The sequence below is a fragment of the Apus apus genome, chromosome 5 (genome assembly GCF_020740795.1).
Source record: "Apus apus isolate bApuApu2 chromosome 5, bApuApu2.pri.cur, whole genome shotgun sequence".
Lineage (NCBI taxonomy): Eukaryota > Metazoa > Chordata > Aves > Apodiformes > Apodidae > Apus > Apus apus.
In genome coordinates, this window is record NC_067286.1 from 18,225,818 (window position 1) to 18,244,763 (window position 18,946).

The following is an 18,946-nucleotide window of genomic DNA, read 5'->3' on the forward strand; positions in this document are numbered from 1 at the left end:
TGATTAGGAGCATTTACTTACACACACACAAAAAGATATCTATTCATGATGGTTTTCAAAAATGGCAGGGAATGCAGAAAAAAGAACCCGCCCTACTACTTTCTGTATTCTGAAAGGTGCACACAATTTTGGAGGAGCTATGCCCTGTGCGTCCGGCACCGTGAAAAAAGATACCATACAACAGTACGTAGACTGTTGGGTGAACTTCATTTGTTTCAATTCTGCATTTCTGCTTTTAGAAAGGATTTCTTATTTCATGAGGAAAGAGGACGTCCTTAGAAACATCCTTATTTTACACATATTTCCAGGTATCTGAACACCATACTAAGTTTCCACAGAGCACTTGTCTTGCTAATGATATTTTCCTCAAATAATGCATAATTATTAGCCTATAAAACTGTAATTAAGATGCTTTATAGCCTTTTATAAGGATCACCTAAACCTATGCAGTAGTGTAAATGGTACTTATAATTTCCATTCATTCTGTTTACAGTGTGCAAAGAGATTCATTAAAAACTAGTTATTATTTATCCAAAGACTACACAAATTCCGTGGTCAAAGTCTGTCTGGATAAAGAAAACAAATAATCATTTTTTTTGCTTCCATTTTACTTGGAAATTGAAAAGCTAAACAAACTGCAACACAACTCTACCAGTTCCTATAGGGGTCAAACATTACTTACAAAGCCAAAACTGTACCTCTGCTGATTTCCATTTGCCCAAGAATCAAGGTGCTGAATGTACTTGCAAGAGCAAACAATGAAAACAGAATCATAGAACCACAGAATCATAGAATGGTTTGAGTTGGAAGGGACCTTAAAAATCATCTAGTTCCAAACCCCTGCATGGGCAGGGACACCTCCAACTAGATCAGGTTGCTCACAGCCCCATCCTACCTGGCCTTGAACACTTCAGGGAGGGGACATCCACAGCTTCTCTGAGCAACCTGTTCCAGTGTCTCACCACCCTTACACTAAAGAATTACTTCCCAATGTCTAACCTACATCTCCCCTCTTCCAGTATTCATTAATAACCTCTTCTCCTTTCACTACAAGGCCTTGTAAAAAGTCCATCTCCAGCCTTTCTGCAGGCCCCTTCAGATACTGGAAGGCCACTATGAGGTCTCCCTGGAGTCTTCTCTTCTCTGGGCTGAACAACCCCAATTCCCTCAGCCTGTCTTCATAGGAGAGCTGCTGCAGCCCTCTGATCATCTTCGTGGCCCTTCTCTGGACTTCCTCCATGAGATCCATGTCCTTCATATGTTAGGGGCGGCACAACTGGACACAGCACTCCAGGTGGGGTCTCAGGAGAGTGGAGTAGAGGGGGAGAATCACCTCCCTTAACCTTCTGGCCATGCTTCTTTAGATGCAGCCCAGGACACGGTCGGCCTCCTGGGCTGCAAGAGCACAATGTCAGCTCATGTTGATCTTCTCATACACCATCACCCCCAAGTCCTTCTCCTCCAGAGTGTTCTCAATCCATTATCCACCCAACCTGTATTTGTGCTTGAGATTACCTTGACCCAGGTGCAGGACCTTGCTCTTGGCCTTGTTGAACTTCATGCAGTTTGCACCTCTCAAGCCTGTCAAGGTCCCTCTGGATGGCATCCCTTCCCTCCAGCATGTCGACCTCACCACATACTTGGGTGTTGTTGGCAGACTTGCTGAGGGTGCACTCAATGCCACTGTCCATATCACTGACAAAGATGTTAAATAGCACTGGTCCCAGTACTGACCCTTGGGGAACACCACTCATCACGGTTCTCCCTCTGGACGTTGAGCCATTGATCATAACTCTTTGAGTGTGACCATCCAGCCAGTTCCTTACCCAACAAGTGGCCCATCTGTCAAATCCATACCATTCCAGTTTCGGCACCAGGATGACGTGTGGGACAGTGTCAAAGGCTTTGCACAGGTCCCGGCAGATGACATCAGTTGCTCTTCCTTTGTCCTTAAACCAGGACAGTCCACCAATGCTGTGACCCCCATTGTAGAAGGCCACCAAATCAGGCAGGATTTGCCCTTGGTGAAGCCATATTGGCTGCCACCAGTTACCCTTTGTTTTCCACGTGCCTTAGCAAAGCCTTCAGGAGAATACCCAGAAGATAATTACTCACAGCCTGGCTCAACCAGTATACCATGCTTGGAACCTGATGCAAAACACACTGAAATAATTGCAATGTGGTCTTCCAGTCTCAACACTTCAAAAGCCTGGTTACCCTTAATCCAGGCAAATCTTGGAGCAAGCTTCTGCCTCATGGATGCCTGGACATTGTAATGAGTCAGTTGGTTATACTTCGAGGAGATGGCACTAATTTTGTTTATGTAAGACAGAGAGGCAGGAGGGTTGAATCCAGGATTCTCTTCACCACTGTGTAATGCGATTTCTTTATTGATCTTTTAAGTGTCCTGGTTTGGTTTTTAAGGATTTTTTTTGTAGTGGGGGAAGGGTCCCAGGGGTGGCTAAGAACCTGAGAAGCTCCCCCTGCTCCAAAAATCAGCCAAGGAGCCATTAGAGGAACAATAGATGTGCCTCTGTAGTTAACATATGAAAGAACTGAGATAAGAGCTGAGCAGAGTGAGCAGTTAAAAAAGAAGAGCTGAGCTGGAGAGGGGAAAGGCAGTGCTGGGGTGAAGATCCTGGTGGTTGGTGAGCAAGAAAGGGAAGAAGGTGCCCAAGCAGAAGTTTCCCTGCAACCCATGGCGAGATGGCAGGCTGTCCCCCTGCATTCATGGAGGAACATGGTGGAACATTCCTTTAAGGCACAAGGAGAGGTGAACTTGGCCAGTGGACTCAGATCATGCAGCCATGGAAGACCTCGGCACCAGGAGAGGTGACTGTTCCCGAAGCAGCCCATGACTCTGTGGGAAGCCCAGGCTGGAGCAGCTCTGGACCTCGTGGGAAGGACTCATGAAGGAGAGGTTTGTGGAGGATTCTCTCCCATGGGAGGGACCCTGTGGGGAAGCAGGGAAGGACTGTAAGGAATCCTTCTACCTGAGGAGGAATGAGCAGCAGGAACCACCAGCCTGTGAACTGACTCTTAACCCCATCCCCTGTCCCCCTGTGCTGCTGGGGGGAAGGAGGGAGTCAATTTGAGACCAAAGTGACTTGGGCCTGGGAAGAAGGGAGGGGTGGGGGTAACATATGTAAGCTCTGCTCTTTGTGTTGTCTGTGTCCTCTGTGTGTGTGATTAGTGTGAAATTATATCATTAATTTTTCCCCAAGTTGAGTTTTGCCCAGGGCTTTAACTGGTGAAGAACCCTTCTTGTCCTTCGTCTCGACCCATGAGCTTCCAGTTGGGCTTTGTCCTCCCCATCCCAGAGTGTGTGTGAGAGGGGATGTTGAGTGAGCAGCCATGGGGCTGTTTCTTTGTTGTTGTGTTGGGCCCAAACCCCAACAGTAAGAAAGGAGAAGCACAGGAAGTATGGATTCAACAGGGCAGTAAAGCTCAAAGAACTGGGAGGGAAGAAGGACTGACATCCCTCACCACAGCCTATGAGGGCTCCCTGCTGGCCTGCCAGATCTGTGCAAGTGGTCCCAAAGGAATTCTGGAGAGTTCCTTCAGCCAAGTTCCTTCACCCTGTCCTATAGTGAAACATGCAGCACATTTCTAAACTCACAAAATAACCACAGCATTAATTTCAACATAAATATTGCCATTTTAAAAAATACAACCCAAAAGAAACCAACAAACATCAGCTTGTCAATAATGAATTGAAATAAGAAAAAAACAAATGTCTAGCAGTATGAAACTCCCCTGACTTGGCATAGCAAAGGCACACATTCTCCACTCCTCTGCTCCTTGCAAAATGAGCAGGATTCACTCTACTGCAGAGCATAACAACGGGCAGTCTTATGCTAGTTATGAGCTCCAGTATGAGTCCTGGCATAATCACAGAATCGTTCTGGTTGGAAAAGACCTTTAAGATAATGAAGTCCAACCATAACCTAACTCTACCAAGTCCAGTGCTTAAACCTTGCTCCTAAGCACCACATCTATATGTTTTTTAAACACCTCCAGGGATGGGGATTCAACCATCTCCCTGGGCAGCCTGTTCCAGTGTTTTATTATCCTTTGAGTTCAAAAGTTTCTTCTAATACCCAGTCTAAACCTCCCCTGGCATAACCTGAGGCCATTTCCTCTTGTTCTATCACTTGTTACTTGGGAGAAGAGGACCAACCCCCACCTTGCTACAACCTCCTTTCAAGTACCTGTAGAGAGCAATACGGTCTCCCCTCAGCCTTCTTTTCTCCAGGCTAATCACCCCCAGGTCCCTCAGCAACTCCTTCTAGGACATGTTCTCCAGACCCTTCACCAGCTTCCTTGCCCTTCTCTGGACACGCTCCAGCACCTCAATGTCCTTCTTGTAGTGAGGGACACTGAACTGAACACAGAAACTGAGATGTGGCCCCACCAGTGTCAAGTATGGGGGCATGATCACTTCCCTGCTCCTGCTGGCTGCACTATTTCTGATGCACGTCAGGATGCTTTTGACCTTCTTGGTCACCTGGGCACACTGCTGGCTCATATTCATCTGGCTGTCAGTCAACACCCCCAGGTCCTTTTCCACCAGGCAGCTCTCCAGCCACTCTTTCCCAGGCTTGTAGCATTGGCATGGGGTTGTTGTTGTAGGACCTGCCACTTGGCCTTGTTGAACCTCATACCATTGGCCTTGGCCCGTTGATCCAGCCTGTCCAGGTCCCACAGTAGAACCTTCCTACCTTCAGGCAGACCAACACTCCCTCCCAACTTGGTCTCATCTGCAAACTTACTGAGGGTGCGTTTGATCACCTTATGCAGATCATTGCTGAAAATATTCAAGAGAACTGGTCCCAACACTGAGTTGTAGGGAACGCCACTTGTGACTGGACACCAATTGGATTTAATTCCATTCACCACAATTCTTTGAGCCCAGCCATCCAACCATTTTTTTTACCCAGCAAAGTGTACACTGGTCTAGGCCATATTTAGCCATTTTCTCCAAGAGAAAACAGTGGGAAATGGGAAACAGTGTCAAAGCCTTTACTAAGGTCCAGGTAAACTAAATCCATAGCCTCTCCCTCATCCACTAAATGGGTCACCCTGTCATAGAAGGAGATTAGGTTTGTCAAGCAGGACCTGCCTTTCATGAATCCATGCTGACTGGGTCTGCTCTCCTGGTTGTCCTGCACGTCCTGCATAATGGCACTCAAGGTCATCTGCTCCATAAGCTTCCATGGCACCAAGGTCAGACTGACAGGCCTGTAATAATCCTGGTCTGGCCTTGGCTGCTCCTCCAACAGCAAACTCTGCTAGAAAGGAAACAAAGTCAAAGGTGGCTTTGGGAAGACAGAGTTACAAATCAGATTTTTGTTCATGGAGCAAGTTACAGATCCTGCAAACTTGTGCCTCCTGCAGCTGGAAGCTGACAGTTTCAGACGAGAGGAATTTATCATTATTATTTTAGTACGAGAGCAGCTCACTGATTGCAGCTTGACAGCTTGAGTTAATTAGCTGATGAAGGGTCTGCTGCAAACTGGCTGCTTCCACATCTGTGGACAATGACACAATCAGCAGAATGAAATCCATACTTAAAAGGTATTTTTAATCCCAAACTACAAATCACAAAATCCACAAAACAAAACCTGAAGATCAGAGGAATAACACAAGAGGTTCCCCTTCCCCTGATCCTCGGGAGAGTCTGGTCTCTGCTTCTTACTGAAGCTCACAAACAGACAGACTTGATTTTAAAAGGATTCTCTTTTAATTCCTGGAGTCCCAGTGGTTCTCAATAATAAGATTTGAGCTCAACCTGGCAATGTTCCCTTCTGGCTGTTTTCCCCAGCAGGGAAATACCAACTTGCAGGTTTTCCTTTACTCCTGCCAAACAGCAGGTGAGATTTTCCCACCTTGTCAGTTTTTGTCAAGATCATCTGGCCCCACATATCAGATCAGTGCACACAGTCCACATGCTATGTTGCATCCAGGTTTGCAAAATGTGACAGATCTTATGAAACAGTCAGCTAAAATAGTATGTCAGGCTGTAACATCCCAAGCTCCTGAGAAGTGGTGGAGAAGCACAAATGGCAGGGAAACCTGGCTGGGAAGTGATCTACATGGGCCTGGAGACACTGAAAGCCACTAAGCAGTGAGGGAGAACGGAAGCATATTGCCTATTGGGAACAAGAACAGGCCACTGCTGATAGACCAGGAGCCTTGTATCAGTAGGAACTACCGCACAAATTCAGCCAACTCTGCAAGACTCCATCTGTAATTATGCAGCATAGCTGTAAATCTCTCTGTGGTCCTAGTTCTTAGCACGGAGAAAAGCACTTTTTTCCTCTGCTTCTTATATCCACATTTTGCACTTTTTACACAGCCTGCTTCAGTTTCCCTTTTCCCTATCACCTAGGAATATGAGCTGAACTTCTAGGTGCACTCTTCCAACAAACAAAAAAACAAAAAAGGAAACTCCAAGAGTCATCAGGCATGTCTGAAATGTGGTCAATCAGAGGTTGCTGGAAAGCAAATAAGAGGAAGGACACTTCCTTTAGATGAAGATGATGACCTTTCAAGACAACCAGCTGTTGTCACCACAAACAATGAGCAGAGTGTATATAACTCAATAGTAATCTCACCTGGGCCTCCTCCTAAATCCTGAAAGGGGCTGCAGAGAAAGGCACACAGCTATAGGCACAGGAGCCAGCATTTAATAAGCAAGAGATGTGCATGACACACAGAAATGGCTGCATTCAGAAGCCACTACAAGGCTTTACTAGTTTAATTCTCGTGTGCTTTAATCTCGTTTTATTCATCCAAGCATGGACTCTGTTGACAGAATCCTCCAAGAGAAACATTTCAGTCCTGGATCCCTGCTTGTCTACACTTTTTGAAGTACCATAAAAGCAGATGAAGATTTTTTTTTGTGTGTTACAGGACTATTCCCCCCAGTTTGAGAGCACCTCAAACAAATTGGGTTCAACAACTTTACAATTATTTGTTTGTTGACCATGCTGAGCTCTGACGGAAGAGAGGCTCCAGTGAGAGTCATGCTTTATTCTGTCTCCACTAGGATGCTCCTGTAAATCTTGGGATGAATCAGGACAGCACAGGTGCTGCACACACAGTTTAAAAGTAAAAATTATACTGCAATGATGATTGAGCGTTTAGGAGACATCAAAAATTATATTTATTATTATACTCTAAACAAAAAAACTTTTCATGTTGGCATTTCAACAGACTGCACCCAGGATGGCAAGGCCTCAAAATTAGAAGAAAAAGAAATACACACATGTAAACACAAAGGCACCTTTTTATTTTTTGCAAGATTAATGAAGCTCTGGGGCTTATTCCCACCTCATCCAGCCAGAGGCAGGGACAGGCTGGTTTTTGCAGTGCATGAACACTCAGACACAAGAAGGAGTTTGTTTACCTGAACAACTGCATTTACTCTTCAGAAGTAGTGGTTCTCTCAAATACATGATGCTGAAGTTTTATCCTTCCTATCTGGGAGAGAGACCTTAACTTGAGAACTGCTTGTCTCATCTCAGCAGGTTGATGACACTAAAAGAATCTCCTTGGTCATCCCCAGGCAGCTGTTAAGAAATCCCTGCACTAGCAACAAGCTTAGCTAGAACTTTTCTATGGGATCAGGTTACAAACGCTCCTAATTTTAAATCTTCCGGCAAACTTACTGCGATGATGTCTGCAGATCTGAACCAGCAAGAAGTGAGTGTCAGTTTTTGCAATAACAGGGCAGAAGACATGCAGTTCCACACTTATCCTTACACATTCTTGAAGAAGCATCTGAATGCTGTCCAAAAATTAATTACATGGCATGACAAGCTCTGACAATTAGCTAACTAGACTGCTTGACGGCTAGAATTTTAAATAAGGATCTTTCAAAGGGGAAACTCTGGGACAGGCAGTGCTACTGTCATAACAGTCTGAGCTGTCATGAAAGCGCAGCACCAATGAGACAGCCCTACTGGCTTCACAACTGCTACTGCAAAGGAAAGAAAAGATCCTGGGGGAAAACGATCTATTTAACTTTACCTGTACCTCACATCCATCATCAGTACATCACCCCCTCCAAGATGACTGTAACAGAGAAGGATTTGGATCTTATCCAGACTACAGTCGGCTCCCCTCAAGCAGCAAGTAAAGCTAGGACCACTACCTGCTCTCACTGGGGGTGGAAGAGGCACTCTCTGTCACACCACATCAGGCAGAGGTCACAGGCAGGACTGCAAATGCAGCCAGTCCTTGTACAGTGTGACAGCAGGCCCAGCATCCTTGACACCTGCCTGACCCAAAAATGCACTGCCTCCCAAATCCCCTGTGTAACAATTCCACGCAACCCTGAAGGTTGCTGCTCCTCCACCTCATTCAGCGAAGAGCAGTTTTGGAAAAGGGCTCTTGCTGCTGCACACCATCTGTGCAGGTTTCTCTGATCCCTACTTGTGGAAATCAGTGTTACACTTGCACTTTTTATTCTTGGACTGGACTTTGTCAAAGTTGAGCTGCAACCTGCCAACTCATCTATCTTCTTTAGAATCAAGGTTCCAATCTCTGTCTAGATAGGTGCATTGAAGTGCTGTTCACTTAAACTAGATCTGCTTTTAACACCATATGCTAATAAACCACTGGGTTTTGATATTAATCCCTTAGAGGTTCACGCTCTTCAGTCATGATTCAACTGTATAAGCAAGATTCTCAGTTGCTGCAAAACAACTACAAGGAAATGAAAAGTACTGGATGGTTTTATGCCAACTGAGAAACCAGCCAACCATCTTAAAATTGTGGAGGCTTCTTCTCAGGCAAGCACCACTGTTGAAGTACTTTTCCCCATGTATATGCTGTCTTTTTCATTCCTGTTGGTGCTGTGGAAAAATACCCACAGCAGCACTTCTGAACTGCACCCTGGAATTTACTTGTATTTCTCCCTTTGTTTGAGCAGGGGCTCTGTTTTCCTGATTCAGTTGAGCTATACATGCCAAGGCTCGATATGTGTAGATTACAACAAAGGTGAGATGTCCTTCTCTCAAGCTGTCACCAGCCTCCCTGGAGAATGAGCTGCCAGCCAGGGCTCAGCATCTACAGAGGAACCTCATGTGTCACAATTAGACTCCCTCTTGCTCCTCCATCTGGGAGCAAGGCTGGCTCCTTTCTCTCTCAAGGTGAGCAGCCAATGACCATAACTCACTTCACACTGTGACTTGCTACCTGCCAATCTATGTACCCAAGCCAGCTTCATCTGAGAATCTGCGTTTTATATTTATTTTTCCTTCTAGGCAACGGGGTAGCAGGACCCTGCTGCTGAATACATTTCATTATAGCCTCCCATTGCTGCTGATTGCCATCGTTTATTCTGTATCAGGCTGCTCACCGTACCCCTGTTTTATGTTTTTCAAAGTGTTTTTGGAAGATGCATGGTCTGAATTAAGATGGCCCATACAGAGACACAGTGCAATATGGCAAGGAAATTTCTCTTAGGCAGATGAGAGGAGGCCAGGAGGCAGAATGGCTCCTTGGGTAGCGACCCACACAGCCATTGCAATGAGAAAGCCATTGGGATTTCTCAGCTCAGCTAGTCATAGAAACATAGATTCATAGAATATGCTGACTTGGAACGGACCCATCAGGATCATCAAGTCCAAATCCTGTCCCTGTCCCTGGGGTCCTTGGGCACCCCAAGAATTGCACCTTGTGCCTGAGAGCATCATCCAAATGCTTCTTGAACTTGGGCAGGCTTGGTGCTGTGACCACTTCCCTGGAGACTTTGTTCCACCGCTCAACCACCCTCTGGGTCAAAAACCTTTTCCTGATATCCAGCCTAAACCTCCCCTGATTCAGCTTCTTGCTATTTCCCTGACTCCTGTCATTGGTCACAGGAGTGAAGAGCTCAGTACCTGCCCCATCTCTTCCCCTCATGAGGAAGCCAGAGACTGCAATGAGGTCACCCCTCAGCCTCCTCTTCTCCAAGCTGAATAATCCAAGTGATCCCAGCTGCTCCTCATAAGTAATCCACTCCAGACCCTTCACCATCCTCATGGCTCTCCTTTGGACACTCTCCAATAGCTTGATGTCTTTTTATATTGTGGTTCCCAAAAATTGCATGCAATTGTATTCAAGGTGAGGCTTCACCAGTGCAGAGTAGAGCAGGACAATCACCTCCCTTGACTGGCTGGCAACACTGTGCTTGATGCACCCCAGGGCACAGGTGGCCCTCCTGGCTGCCAGGGCACTCTGCTGGCTCATCTTCAATTTGCCATCAGCCAGGACCCCCAGGTCCCTCTACAACACGCTGCTCTCCAGCCACTCGTTCCCTAGTCTGTACTTACCACCAGGGTTGTCCCATCCCAGGTGCAGAATCTGGCACTTACCCTTGTTAAACTTCATGTGGTTGGTGACTGCCCATCTCTCTAACTTGTTCAGGTCTCTCTGCAGGGCCTGCCGGTCCTTGAGGGAGTCCACAGCTCCTCCCAGTTTTGCATCATCAGCAAACTTGCTTAGAATTCCTTCAAGTCCTGCATCTGAGTCATTGATGAGGATGTTGAAGAGGCCTGGCCTAGGATGGAGCCCTGGGGACCCCACTAGTGACTGGTCACCAGTCTGATGTTAGCCCATTCACTGTCACTCTTCGTGCTCAACCTGTGATCCAGGTGCTCACCCATTGTATGGTTCACTTGTCCAGCTGGATGCTGGACATTTTGTCCAGGAGGATGCTGTGAGAGACAGTATCAAAAGCCTTGCTGAAGTCCAGAAATACTACATCCATTGGCTTCTCTTGATCAACTAGGTGGGTTACCTTGTCATAAAAGGAAATTAAGTTTGACAAGCAGGACTTTCCTCTCATGAAGCGGTGCTGGCTGCGACCAATGACTGCGTTGTCCTCCAGATGTTTTTCAGTACCTCCCAGAATAATCTTTTCCACAATTTTACGAGGCACTGTAGTTAGACTGACCAGCCTGTAGTTTCCAGGGTTCTCCTTCTTGCCCTTCCTGAATATTGGAACAACATTAGTCAGTTTCCAGTCAACTGGGATCTCTCCAGATTCCCAGGATCTCCCAAATATAATGGAGGGAGGCCTACTGATGACATCAGCCAGCTCTTTGAGGATTCTTGGGTGGATCCCACCAGGCCTCATGGACTTGTAGGGATCTAACTGTAGCAGCAGATCCCACACAAGTTCAGGGTCAGCTAAGAGTTGATCCTTGTTGCAGTCATGGTCCTTCAGTTCTGGGCGTTGAGTCTTGGTCCATCATCAGTGTTGAAGACAGAGGCAAAGAATGCATTCAGTACCTCTGCTTTGTCTGTATCCTTGTTGGGGAAGTGACTCTCCTTATCCTGTAAAGGTCTCATGTTGTTCCTATGCCGCTTTTTGCTGTTAATGGATTTGAAACTCTTTTTATTGTTCCCCACAGTTCTGGCCAGTTTCAGCTCCAGTTGTGCTTTGGCCTCTCGAATTTTCTCCCTAGAGTGGTTACCAGCACGCCTGTATTCTTCCCACATCACCTGACCAAGCTTCTACAGGGCACATCACCTTTCTTTTTTGCCTAATCTGCAAGAGCAGATCCCTGTTCAGCCAGGCTGGTCTTCAGCCTCATCTGCTTCACTTCCAACATTTTGGGATTGCTTTATTCCAATATTTAAACATCCTTTTTCTTCTCCCTGTGTGGGCTGATCCAATGCCCACTGAAGACAGTGGGAGGTCTACCTATGAGTCTGAAGAGAACAGACGCAAAGTTTTGAGAAACTTTTTCTTTTGGAGAATAATTTAAAGCTGTCTTCTTGTAGATGTGAAATATTTGAATATCAGACATCTGCAGCTATTTTACTGACAGATGCCCTTCTACACTGAGCCTGTTGTAGACTTCAGAAATCTTGATGTATCACCAGATGTGCTGAATGACAGGATTAGACCTGGCCTTTTGCTAACAGAAGGAAGGGAAATATGGGAGCCAATATACTTTGCAGGTGAAATAACAAGAAGGACTAGGACTTTTTCCCTGGAAATTAGGTAGGTTTTCAGACTGAAGCCAGAAATTAAGTTTCTAGTCCACCTCTGACACAGACCTCCAGTGCTGGGTAGGTCATTCAGTCTCCAAGCTCTGATTTTGATGTCCAGCTCTTTTTTTAATACCATCTCTTACCAGCTTGTTGAGGTTTCTAGGTATCAGTATAACACTGCTGGCATTTACGTGGAACTTCCTATGTTCCAGTTTGCACCCATTGCCCCTTGTCCTATCACTGGACATCACTGAAAAAAGCCTGGCTCCATCCTCCTGACACTCGCCCTTAATATATTTGTAAACACTGATGAGGTCACCCCTCAGTCGCCTCTCCCCCAGGCTAAAGAGGCCCAGCTCCTTCAGACTTTCCTCATAAGGGAGATGTTCCACTCCCTTAATCATCTCTGTGGCTCTGCGCTGGACTCTTTCAAGCTGTTCCCTGTCCTTCTTGAACTGAGGGGCCCAGAACTGGACACAATACTCCAGATGTGGCCTCACCAATGCAGAATAGAGGGGGAGAAGAACCTCCCTTGACCTACTAACCACACCCTTTCTAATACACCCCAGGATGCCATTGGCCTTCTTGGCCACGAGGGCACATTGCTGGCTCATGGTCATCCTCCTGTCCACCAGGACCCCCAGGTCCCTTTCTCCTACACTGCTCTCCAGCAGGTCAGCCCCAACCTGTACTGGTACATGGGGTTTGTTGTTTCACAGATGCTCTTGTTGAATTACATCAGGTTTCTCCCTGCCCAACTCTCCAGCCTGTCCAGGTGTCACTGAATGGCAGCACAGCCTTCTGGTGTGTCAGCCACTCCTCCCAGTTTTATAGCATCAGCAAACTTACTGACAGTGTGCTCTGTTCCCTCATCCAGGTCATTGATGAATGTATTGAATAGTACTGGTCCCAGTACCAACCCCTGAGGGATTCCACTGGTCACAGACCTCCAGCTAGATTCTGCCCCATTGACCACAACTCTCTGACTTCTTCCTTTCAACCAGTTCATGATCCAAACAACACTTCCTCAGTTTAGCTATGAGGATGCTGTGGGAGATGGTGTCAAATGTTTTACTTAAGTCAAGATAAACCACATCTACTGTACTTTCATCCTCTATCCACATAGTTACATCCTCATAGAAATGTATCAGGTTGGTTACACGTGACTTCCCCTTGGTAAAACTATGCTGACTGCTCCTAATGACCTTCTCATCCTTGATATGCCTAGAGACAGTGGCAAGGATAAGTTGCTATAACAACTACTAGTCTTCACTAAAGGGTTTTTTTGCTTTTACTAGAAGAGTAATTACATATGGCTGGTCATTCCAATGTTACTTACTCTGTGCTCAATTGTTACACTGACTGGGTGAAAACTCCCTTCAACCAGAACAAGTATTACAACTTATGTATTGACTTGATTTCTCCAAGAAAAGTCTGCAAATGGAAATGGAGGTTTGCCACATTTCTAGGAAACTTGGCATTGCCCTAAAGTAGCTCACTAACAGACAGTGCTCAGTATAAGCAAGGGAAGACAGCAGAGAAATGGGCATATACAGTGTGGACATGTGGTGATAGTGAAGAGGAGTGAGACACACTGTCATCACGTAGGGAGTATTTTAGCCTTGCTTAAAGAAATCAATTCATCACACAGCCACACAGTCAGAGCTAAGAATTTTATTGGATTTGGGCATGCAGTACTGATCACTTTCGCATTTCCTAAACATACAGCTTTTTCATAGTTCTGGCCACTGCATTCCCATCCTACTGATGCAAAACTACAGCTTTGGACCTCCTTTTCCGAGGTCTGAGTAATTTGCTCTCCTCTTCAGTGCTCCTTTCAGAGCAGAGAGCCCAACCCAAGTTTTGCTTTCCCTTCTGTCCCCCAACAGCCCTTGTCTCAACTTCCTCAAGCATATTTATAAGAAGGGAATAAGTTGAATTTCGACCACAATGACAAGTTTCCACAAAGGAAGAGTTCTGTTTTTATAGCTGGTAGGCATCTACACTGAAAAGATGCAAGCAAACATCTTTGAAAGGAACCACCCAAATGTTAATAATTGAGTGTAGGGATTCTTCAATTGATTTCAGATGAAGTCAGCTAATTCTTTTATAATGTGAACATATGGAAGCATAATGCAACATAGGTTGGTACTGCAGTACAAACTAGCATTCACTAACAAGGTAGCATTTTCAAAAGCCCAAATGAAAGCTCTGCCACAGGGATAAAACAAAATATAACTACAAGTCAGGTAGGTTTTGTTAGGAGAGACCAGTATCAAGGCTCAATCTTGTCCGCATTTACTAGATGCCTTGAGACTGTCTTTTAAAAGTCTGGTGAAACTCTCCTCAAGAAAGATGCTGCTGGAGCCTGAATTAAAACTAATAGATAAGAAACACTTGATCAAAAGCCCCAGAACAGAAAGGTATTATTATTAAATGCTCTTATGCTTTAATGCCCTTGCCTATTTACTTAATGATCTGGATTTTAACATCAGATCTCTTCAAACGTATTGCTGGTGAGGGATCTGTTCTGTACTACACCACGTTACATACCCCAATGCAAATAACAAAAGCCATAGTCAACAGAAATGCAACTGGATTTTTGGTCATGAATACAAATAATGAAATAAGAATTGTTATTTGTTCTTTTTTTACTGTGCCTACATGTGCAATTTTCTTGGTACTCAAGACAAAATACTGGGCTAAAATGGCCACTGCTGAGAGCCTTATGCCAATGAAATACAGTCATTCATAACAAGTAATCAGGTTCCACTTTAGATTGCTAATGTACATACAACAAACACTGGAAAAAACAAAGAGAATACACTGTTTCTTCACTTCCTCCTAGCCTTCTATTCACCTCATACCTAAATACTGCCTCCTGACAGAAGCAAGAGCTTTCTGGATCCATACTTTGCTAACTTGGCATGTACCCCAAAATAGATATTTTTATTATCATATTCTGCAGGCTAACAGAAAAAGAACCAAAACCCAACTAACAAACAAAAACAAACTAAAACTGAACTTCTGCCTTCACCATAGTCCTGTACCAACACAGAAGCCACCAGCACTGAAAGACGTCAGCCTCACAAAGAAATTTGCACAGGAGCTCTAATACGTAGGAAGATAATTGTGCAGAAAAGCCAAGTTTCAAAATGCCCTCTGCTGGCACCTGTCAGTATTACTAAGAATTCCACCCTGTTTCTAACTAGCCTTTCAGAAAAATAACTGAAAGTTTATCAGTTTAAGTTTTACTTTAATGTCCAAGTTTGTTGCTTTTAACCAAGCACAACAGAAATGTAAGTGCTGCCGTTCTCCTTGTACATAACATGGGTAGAGTATCTTTTAGTTATAGAGTAGTCTGAACATTTTTTCAAATCCACTAACATCTAGGGATTATCAACTTCATCGCTCTGACCAGTTGCTTTTCAAGAAGCTGCTATTAAGTTTTTCTTACCTTCCCACTGAGTACTAAAGCTCTAGGAAGAAAGCCATCCTCCTGCCATGGGCAAGTAGTGGACACTGAAATTGTCAGGATGAAGGAATGGCACGAGAGGCAAAACATGCACTTCAACACAAGAAAAGGAGGAACACTTTAACATTTACAAAATACATTCAGTGATGATAAAGCAAAATAATATCCATATAATAATACCATTTTCTACAGAGAGACAAAGTTTCTGCACTAGCAAGTCTTCCTCCCAGCATGATGATACCTGAAGCTTTGCAAGCTTTACGTCTCTACAGGCAACACAAGGAGAGCCCCTAGAAAAAAGACTGAACTGAGAACTGGAGCACTGAAAAGTCATTTCAAGAGAAGAGTTGAGACCCAACCCTTCAGAAAACATCAGCTTAAAAGCTTCTCACCCAAAAGCTGGCTCTAAAGCAGCACCTTGGTATGCTCTCACTGGTGCCCTTCACAGAGTTTCAGATCAAATAGCCTCAATTTGAAAGAAGGAATATCTTACTCCTCAAATCCTGTAAATTGACTGTGGGAGTCCCAAAACTCCAGCTGAATTCTTTCCTTCTTGGTAACAGATTTCAAGGGACTTACACAGAAATAGCAGATTAGAATTTAGGAAATAAACATGGAAATTAACCACAAGTTATGCAACAGTATCACTCATTCCTCTAGTTCCATTTGATCTGCAGTGGGGAGAAAAACTCCAATAAAACAAGCTAAGATTCAGTGCTGTATTTTCAGGACATTTTTACATATTCTGAAAAACAGGTCCTGGTAAGTCAGCTCACATTTGGCTCCAAATACTGAGATGAATTAGTTAGGTATTTCTTTATACTGAGCTTTTGCAGAATGATTAGTAGTGCTTGGAAAATAAAGACTCTAAAATAATTTATAACAAGATAAAAACTGATCAGGATATTACAAGTATTTAGTAAGATTTGGGTTTAAAATGAAGATGTAAAGAAAATACTGAATAAAGGGTCATGGGAGAATAATACATTTTAATAACATATTGAAAAAAAAAGTTAAGATGATAAACATATGATACCATCCTATTGTATCCTGTATAATTTACCATAGTAAATTGTTTTCCAGCCAGTCTACTGGAAAATGGCTTTGTGGAGAAGGACCTGTGGTTCTGGTGGCCAAAAAATTAAAAATAAATCAGCAGCTGCCCTCAAGAGCAAAGATCAGCTGTGTATTGGGCTGTATTAAAAGAAAGGAAGACAGAAGATCAATGGAAGTGATTAGTTTGCTCCACTCAGCACTTGCAAGACAGTGCCTGCAGTAGTGGGGCCAGTTTAGGGCTCCCCAGTACAAAACATTGACACACTGGAGTAAGCCTAATGGAAGGGCACCAGGATGATTAAAAAGCTGAAACATGTAATAAATGAAAAGCTGAAAACTGGGCCTGAACAGTCTTAACAGAGGGCTAAGGGAGGGTATTGTTGGCTTCAACTACATAAAGGGAAGGTATAAAGAAGATGAAGCGGGAATCCCTCCAGAGCTGCACAATAACAGGAGGAGAAGCAACGGCCACAACTTGTATTAAGGAAAATTCTCACTAGATACTGGGGTGAGGGAGCAAGGAGAAATCACTGTGTAGTTGTCCAGCACTGGAACAGGGGCTCCAATACATTGAGAATCTCCATCTTAGGAGACGAAGACAAAACTTAGAATTTAAGAAAGCCCTGAGTGACCAACCAAAAACAACTTCAAAGCTTGCCCTGCTTGGCATAAGGAATCAGACCAGATGACTTCTAGATGTCACTTCCAACATGAATCATTCTCTGATTCTATGATCTACAGGAAAGTCAGGGCTGTGTAATGCAGTAATAGAACTCAAACGGGCTGTATATTGAGAGCAAGGCAAGATGTGAAACACTACAAGAATCACAATGTTTTGGAAAAATAATGTGAAAAGACAACAGGCTGCCTGGGAGACAGAAGATTTAACCTACTGTGTCTCAGATTGCATCTCAAACATTAAATGACGAACATATTCTTACTGAGATCAAGTCACCTGACAGACAACAAGAGATACTTTGGCAGTGCTAAGCAGTAGAGAAAAAGTTTACAGAGACTTTTTACAAAAAAACATGGAAACATGGTTAGAAAATGTAAGTGGCTTGTCACAGAGGGACAGAAAGAGTTTAAATATGGCCACACAGGCATGGGCTACTTACACAGTTTTGTTAAAATAGAAGATATATGGCGGAAAAGCTGAACACCCGGAATGTAGGATGATGGGCCAGGCCCAAAGGACATTACATGTACTACTTTAGTTGATCTGAGAAGTATATGAAGTACAAACTGACACAGTTAGAAGTATTGTGCACTGAGAGCTCTGAAAAAGTATGACTTATAAATAGCGGAGAAGTAATACCACCATAGATCAGAGCTGTAGAGAAGAAAAGCATACAACTATCACAGCATTTTTCAGTTCTTTCTACTCCTGAAGCATCTGTAAAAGACCAGACACAATGACTATATGAAACGGAAGACAGAATGTTTCATCATAAACTTCCCTCTTTTACTTAATGAAAATAAAGTGATGAAAGGAGATAAGGTTAGCACTCCCCTTGGTAAGGATGGAAGAGGCTCCAGTGGCCTATACAACACACATATGGTTAAGGCACTGCCATCTACTTCGTGGCATCTAACCATCAACAACCCCATGCAATGCTGCAGGCTTGGGGAAGAGTGGCTGGAGAGCTGTCTAGCAGAAAGGGACCTGGGGATTCTGATTGATAGGCCACTTAATGTGAGCCAGCAGTGTGCCCAGATGGCCAAGAAGGCCAATGGCATCCTGGCCTGTATTAGAAATAGTGTGGCAAGCAGGAGTAGGGAGGTGATTGCCCCTGTGTACTCGGCATTGGTGAGGCCACACCTAGAATACTGTGTCCAGTTTTGGGCACCTCAATACAAGAAGTTCGTCAAGGTGCTGGAATGTGTCCGAAGAAGAGCCATGAAGCTGGAAAAGGGCCTTGAGAACAAGTCTTATGAGGAGTGGCTGAGGGAACTGGGGCTACTCTAGTCTGGAGAAAAGGAGGCTGAGGGAAGACCTCATTGACCTCTACAACTACCTGAAAGGACACTGTAAAGAGGCAGGTGCTGGTCTCTTCTCACAAGTAACTGGTGATAGAACAAGAGGAAATGGCCTCAAGCTGTGCCAGAGGAGGTTTAGACTAGACATTAGGAAGAACTTCTTCACTGAAAGGGTTGTCAGATGTTGGAACATGCTGCCCAGGGAGGTGGTTGAGTCACCTTCTCTGGATGTGTTTAAAAGTCATCTAGATGTGGAGCTTGGGAACGTGGTTTAATGTTGGACTTGTTAGAGTTGAGTTAATGGCTGGATGATCTTTAAGGTCTTTTCCAACCTAAGCAATTCTATGATTCTATGAAAAGTCCCTCAGATGTGACTGACTAGGGGCCTAAAATATCAATGGCAGTCGCTTTCAAAGCACTGACATCTTTTGGGGATGTATCACA

General features: G+C 44.4%; 1 protein-coding gene and 1 non-coding gene across 3 annotated transcripts in view; one reads left to right on the top strand and one right to left on the bottom strand.

Annotated features, from left to right (window-relative positions):
• Positions 1-18,946, bottom strand: part of TSPAN4 (tetraspanin 4) — a 421,128-nt gene that overhangs the window by 186,938 nt on the left and 215,244 nt on the right. The gene's annotated exons all lie outside the window — the stretch shown is intronic.
• On the top strand, positions 18,006-18,129 carry LOC127386125 (U6atac minor spliceosomal RNA). Its single transcript, XR_007889817.1, has one exon. It is a non-coding gene; the product is annotated as a U6atac minor spliceosomal RNA (small nuclear RNA).